The following is a 7,183-nucleotide window of genomic DNA, read 5'->3' on the forward strand; positions in this document are numbered from 1 at the left end:
AATAGCCTAAAAAGAGCAAAGCTTTGTCTCCCTGCTCACTACTTTTCTGAAGTACTTGACCATGTTCTTGTTATATTTATATTACCTGCATATTAATGCAACAGTTTTGTATGTCTTGTGTCCTTTGTTTTTGTTGCAATGCTTGCGCCATTTTTCCCTAATACATATATATTATCTCTCCTACAAGCCTAGTGCGTCACCGTTCCAACAAATGTTCTATCGTGTTCCTTTTGTACAAACTGAAATGGACAAATAGCCTGAAAAGAATAAAGCTATGTTTCGCTGCTTACTGATTTTCTGGAGTACTTTACCACATTTTCGTTATATTTGTATATCCTGCATTTTTATGCAACATTTTTGCATATCTCGTGCACTTTTTCCAGAACCCAAGCATATTATCCTTCCTACAACCTACTACAATGTTCAATTGTTTTTCTTTTGTAGGAACTCAAATTGGTAAACAGTCTGCGAAGAACAAAGCTCTGTTTCACTCCTCGTTTTGTCGTGTAGTTGCCCACGTTTTTGTTATATTTCTATCTGCTGCATTTTTGTGCCACAGTTAGTCTTGCAGCTTTTGCTGTTGTTCGATTGCTTGCGCCATTTTTCCAAACCCAAATATATTGTCCCCTTACTATAATGCTCTTTCGGCGACTGCAGAGACGAAAATAAATAAATACACGAAATTTCCCACCAGATATGCAACTATATATATATTTCTGTACTGGTAACTTTATACTTTATTAACATGTTCCCAACACACTTACACATTATCTGATGTAGGCCATGTATATGCGAAGATTAGCGATAGCATGTGGGGAAAATATGCAATTTTCCGTGCTACCTTATTTATTTCAAGTGTGATACATCAAAACCGGCTTCCCTCGATCTTGTCCCGTTTTGTCTTTCCTAGAAGCACCTGAAATGTCAAATTATGTGATATTTCGAACTTGCTAAATATCGGCATTTCATTACGTCGGTGTTATTTTGAGAGAGAATTTATTGTAAATGTAACAAGCATTTTTCACATGGAAGAAAGAACATTACGTGTTGTGTTAGCGCCTATGAAGCCCTCATGATTGCATTTTTAAAATTTTGCAGATGTCACGCTGCTAAGCTTGGACATGAGCAAAGCTAGTTGCATTATATCACCGCCTTTTATCTTCGTTATTTTCTACATTGTACAGGTTTATATAGGTACGCGTATACATCTTCGCAGATATACAGCTTGTGAACCGTGCATGCGACATTGCCGACTCTTTGATTGAGAATTCATTCGGGCATATGCGCACGTAAAAACTGATGCTGTTCGTGTGGAACTTTTATCTGATTCCCTAAAATTGTTTAATCAGTTTAGCAGCATTCAAAACTGCGGCTGTTTGTGTCCTATTGTCTTTTCTGTTCAATCTTGTAAGCAAACTTTTGCATTCAAATTATTTTGTCCAAGTATGTCACATTGTGTGCATTGCTTTTTCTATACTATAAATGATCTGTGTGAAAGATTTAGTTACCTCTCATACTTATTTGCTTTGCTAAAAGGTGCCAGCCATAGTCCTAAATCAACAACTCGAGAGCGCGCAAATTTCTCTGCTGTATAGAAGATTTGACAGTCGAGCCTGTACAGCTAAACTTCTATAGCTGGTAGCAAATGAAATTTTGCTTACTATGCCTAGGTCGTCTTACCAATGCCGTTCTTTATGTTTAAATCCTGTCAACTTTCGTTGAACACGTGTACATGCTGTTTTCAAACTAAAAGATTACGACAGCCGATATGTCAGGGTTGGATATGCTATCCGCATATTTGGTAAGCATGAAATATCTTGATGGGATCGCTTGTACAACAGTATAACAAACCAAATTAAACTCAAGCAATCCTACGAATACATGAACTAACCCAAACGAGGGACGTGTATGCTGCACAATGTCATTGCTTTATCAAAACGTCACCAAGACAAAAGTGAAGGGAACCGTAGCTCAGTTTCTTCACGTCTGTAGATTCTCTGATCTCCACCTACGTCTTCTCGTTCCGAAATATAGATGTCTTGATAGATTATGCAAGCTGGGAAAAAGACGCTTTTGGGATGAATCGCCCTTACTTGCGCCTAGTTAAATAAATTTGCGTGATACCTTACTTGACGCAATTGCAGTCAGCTTGTTACAGCTAATGCAAAAACAAGCAATAGACATTTAGAGAACGGCACACGATTTATGTCTTTCGGATGTATACGTTTTCAAATGTATTTCGGCAAAAGAGCAGCCGCGTGCCAACATAAACGGCCAAGTTCAACTGAAGCAAACTGATAATTATATACAATAACGCAAATGAGCAACATGCACAGTGCAGGTTGCCGCTGCTCTCTCAAAACGTCATCAAGACAAACACGGAGCGAGCGTTCGCCGGCTATTTGAAGTGTATAACTTTTCCGGTCTGCAAGTATAACTTGCCGAGCTGAAAAATAGGCGTTTTGATGGACACAGCAATAGCAAGTTGGGAAATAAAGTCTTTACGATAGGTCTCCGTTACCAGGGCTCTGATAATTGCCACTGGTTAATAGCTTACTTGACTCAGTTTGAGACCGCTTGTAGCAGGTAATGCTACAACAAGCAATTGCTATCTAAAGCGTTACTTACGTTTCATGTCTTTCAGATGCATACTTTTTCTTGACGTGCTGACGATTGCAGTATACCTTCTGTTTGATCTCTTCTTGATATGCATTCTACGCGTATACATGGCCGATGCTTTATGCTTGGACATCTTTGTAGAATGGTATTGCGAAGGCATTGTGCTATATGAATGGTACGTCACTAAAATAGAATACATTTACTGCATTGCCAAACCACCTCACCGATTTCAATGCAATTTTCGTATGAGAAAACGTCGAATGCTAGTGACTCCTAGGTATTATTTCTATACTAAGCAAGTCATTTTCCTTAAGAAAACTAAATTATTGCCAGTCCGCACCCTCACTCGTAACACTACGACCCTTCCCTGTTATTATACTTATCTCCATAATATTTGCTCTAGACAAATACGCAATATTGCTGCTATTTTTTCTTCGGTGTCCGTTGGCCATAAAATTTAATCAGTCGTCATCAGCTAATCCTCTAGAGCAATGGCTGCGTCGGAGCAACGATAGCCAGTCTTCTAGGCGATACCTTTAAATACTTGAGTCGGTAAACGCAATGGCACTGCCACGAGTTCGCCGAGGCCATAATGCCGAGTTCTAAAGCACCTTATTTTCGACCATAGCCGCGTTTTTTATTATTATGCTAAATGGCATAAACATGTTCATAATTTTCTGCTTGCCAGACGCTTGTTTGAGGGTACAATCCGGATTATTGCAAGCCCTAGATGTGATAGCCGAGGGAAGTTCTCATTGCCCAGCGCGGTTTCTCGTTTTTTTTTTTGCAATTCGTAATTTTCAAAATCGAAGCCTGAATATTTGAACAACAAGTAAGCGTGGGTATACACTCCTTAGTGTCCAGAGCGTCATACGTAATTGGCATTGAGACCAGTATAAGTAAATGGATTAAACCGTTGGATAATGTGAGCTCATTACGTCTGGCTAACGGTCCGCAAGCCGCGACAGTGCGACTCGGCTGCTTCACTCGGGTAAGTCACTGTCAGTTGTTGCTTCGTTTTCTTAAACTAAGCATTATGACAGAATTGTATCTCTAGCGTTTTGTTATTGCAGTTTGGTAATTATTTACCATAGCTCAGCGCAAGTATCTTCTCAATTTTTGTTGTGGAACTGTTAGGGTTACTCTTCACACGCCTGTTCCAGTTCCCTGCACTGTGTAGCGTTAATACAGTTGATCACAAATAATTATGGTCACACGTTAGCAACTGTACAGCTCTTACAACGCTGATGAGTTATTACATGCAATAAAGTTGCGTCGCAATCAGTTGCTACGGTGTTTTTCATTCATTTATCCTTTTTTTTCGAGTGCTTGCTTCCTAGTGATCTATTTCGTTTGTATATAACATAAAATTGAACTTTTCTTAACACACTGGTTCTTATATGTAGTAGCATATTGATGCATATATCTGTAGTTCCCAATTCCTTTAGACGTTTTCAGTATATCAGAGACAAAATCACAATCATGTGCTACAATCCGGCACAGACTATTCGTTCCCCAGTCCCATTTTGTTTTCACTGTTATCTCCGCCTTTTCTAATATATGGTGCGTTTCGGTGTACATTAACCGAGAAAATGTACAAGTATGATTGTAGTTGAATAAGGAGAAGACGTTATTATTGTTCAATTTCCTGTAAAAAATACAGGAATTTTAGATCTGCAGCTAGCACCTGTAATCTATGCCGCAATATATTTACCTAGGTAAATTGCAAAGTGAGGACAATTATCATTGCACTATCATTTACAGATGCACAAAAAAGGATTGGAGCGGATGCGGCAGGCATTACCAAACCATAACCAGGAGCTCGCTACTATCGTTCGAAACTAAGTGTATAATTATTTATTCTATCGCTTCTAAGATATAGAGCGGAAACTTGAAGGTAATAAAAAAGCATGAAGTTAAAAAAGGGATAGCGCAATGAGCAATGAGCGATGAAATGATATATATTTGGCATAACATTAACAGATAGGAAGGGAGCAGCGACAGTTTGAGAGCAACATGGTTAGCCGATATTCTAGTCGTAATAAAAGAAAAAATAATTAAGTTCTGCAATCCTTGTTGTGCAAAATCGCCGAAAGATGTCTGGTGATTCGTCAGAGTTGGACATTGGCTGCCAAGGGAACAGAAGCACAGTCGAGGATGGCAGAAATTCAAGTGAAAAATAAAATTAGGAAAGCTGGAGGCTTAATTTAGTGACATCAAGTGTAAGGTAGGGATCGTTGTTGAGATCTTCGTTGCATTGGGTGCAGAATAAGGCGGATGAACACGATAATGATGACCTGCATTTGTTAAATTGTAATTGTCTACTCGACACAGCTGAGCGTAATGCTCCTTCCTAATGCAATTCCCAAGCTGTTTCAAAACGTTTTATGCAGACTTGTTTTTATTATAGGCACATGTTCTCTTTGTTCGGTTATTTTTTCACTTATTGATAAGTTATTGTGCGTATTTGCACGTGCCCTTTATTATTGTATAAGTATGCTGGATATTACCAGGCCTTTCAGAAAAAAGTGAAGAAAAAAATGAAAGTGAGAAAAAGACGAGCAGTTGCTGCATTGAATAAATCTAGTGCTTTTGAATACGAAAAATAGTCGTGTGGGATTTGTTACTTAAAGATGCTGGTGATTTGGCTCTTCCTGGAATCTACTCACATTCAGCAAACTGTTTCGCTTGCGAACATCTTTACATTTTGTAGGATTATCTTTGTGCTGGCTTGATTTGTTATTGTGCAAGGCTGCTAAATTCAAACGAAATACGCTTTGTAGTATAGCTTCTTGTAGGCAATTGCAGTGGGGAGGTCTTTCTCTGAGACACCAGTAAAAGCGGTAACAAGCTAGGCATCATTCATACATTTTTCAGGGTGAATAAACCTATTTGGTGCTTTATGTAGTCCTTACAAATCAAGAAACGCTATTAGAAGGCTGGGCATTGCTTCTACCTCAAAGACAGCAATATTTCGTGTCCTATTCTAACTTTGTGATGTCCGTTTGACTCTGCTAATGACGGAATATTTTTCTATTTTGTTGTGTCAAGCTGCATATTCTGCAGACCTGTCATTTCAGTTCCAGTGGTAATGCCTTGTGGCGGCCAATTTATTGCAATTTGATGTTTGCTGCTTTTCATAGTACTTATGCTCAGAAAGTCACACAAGTGTCTTTGCTCATGTACGGTGTACCCAAAAGCTGGCAATACTTCAAATGCTTCTTGCTGTTCACATTGAGAGTCGTCACTTCGGGAATGCTGCTCACTACATACTATCTGGAAAACTGATACTTTCTCACATGTTGTTCCTCGCAATGTGTAGTAAAATTATCTCTTCTATATTGTAGTTAACGAGGCTCTCAAACCATGGAAAAAACTTGCGATTAGGAAAAGCAAGCATATTGCACGATATGTGCATGGGCATCGTTGGAGCTTAATGCAGTATTCCTGCATTGAGAAACATATCTAGATATTCGACTTTGCCTGTACAGGATAAGTGAACGTGAGTGTGACACTTCTTTATTAAGTATCAAGTACTACTTATTGCAGTCACGATCAAAAAGTTGAATACATGCGTTATAGTTACATGCATATTCTAAAACAAGCATAATCCAATGGAGCTATTACATCACTGTTCAGCGATAAGGAAAACTGATTGACTATGAAATGGAACAAAGCTGTCGTTTTAACGCATATTCATATGTTGTGATAATTTGCATAACTCAGATTATCACTATTCTTCTCTTATTTCCAACAGATCTATTATAATTCTGGAGTTCATAATTGCCACGCAAAACTCATAGCATAAGCCGAGACTCGCAGTGTGCCTGAGCAGTGCGTCAAGCCATTAAATTTTACTTGTCTAAGTACTGGCATTATGTTGTCATTATGCTTCAGCCTGATGCGCTAGCAGAGACAATTACTCCTTTGTATTCATTCACCTTTCTCACGTATAGTAAGATTTACCAGGTCTATACTTGAAATGCACATTGCGTAGTTGTTTAGAACAGTGTTTCTTTTCAATGCTCTGATGACCTGCGTCAGAAATATCTCATGAAAAACGTCCCTTGCACTCAAAAAAGGATCTCCAATTGTTTAGGCTCCTGTCTCACAGGACTTGTATTTATTATTACGCCTGGACGCTTCTCATAATTAGGGGCAGACATCTGTTGTAATAAAAACAATTGTTCGGAGAAATTGAAACAAATCGATGACGAGAAATACTACAATTTGTCGCTTTTTCCGGTTGCAGGAATAACGGTAGTCCAACCACTGGTGTACGACACCAGCCGTGTACCGGGGAGCGAAATAAGTTGCATCGCAGTTTTTTCGCGGTGTATTTGCCGTTACATTGTTTTTCACTGTCCTTGACACTTTCTTATTCCATTTTGATATCATTCCTTTTTATTAAACTTTATGTAATATTTCATTTTTGTTTTATTCTTAAGTAATCGTCAGTCGAAGGCTCTCTCATGATTTGTGTATAATAAAATACTGTTGCCTATGCCAAAGTATTCGTGATGTGCAAGGCAATATTTGAATAGAGACTAGTGCCTCTATATAT

The sequence above is a fragment of the Dermacentor variabilis genome, chromosome 9 (genome assembly GCF_050947875.1).
Source record: "Dermacentor variabilis isolate Ectoservices chromosome 9, ASM5094787v1, whole genome shotgun sequence".
Classification (NCBI taxonomy): Eukaryota; Metazoa; Arthropoda; class Arachnida; order Ixodida; family Ixodidae; genus Dermacentor; species Dermacentor variabilis.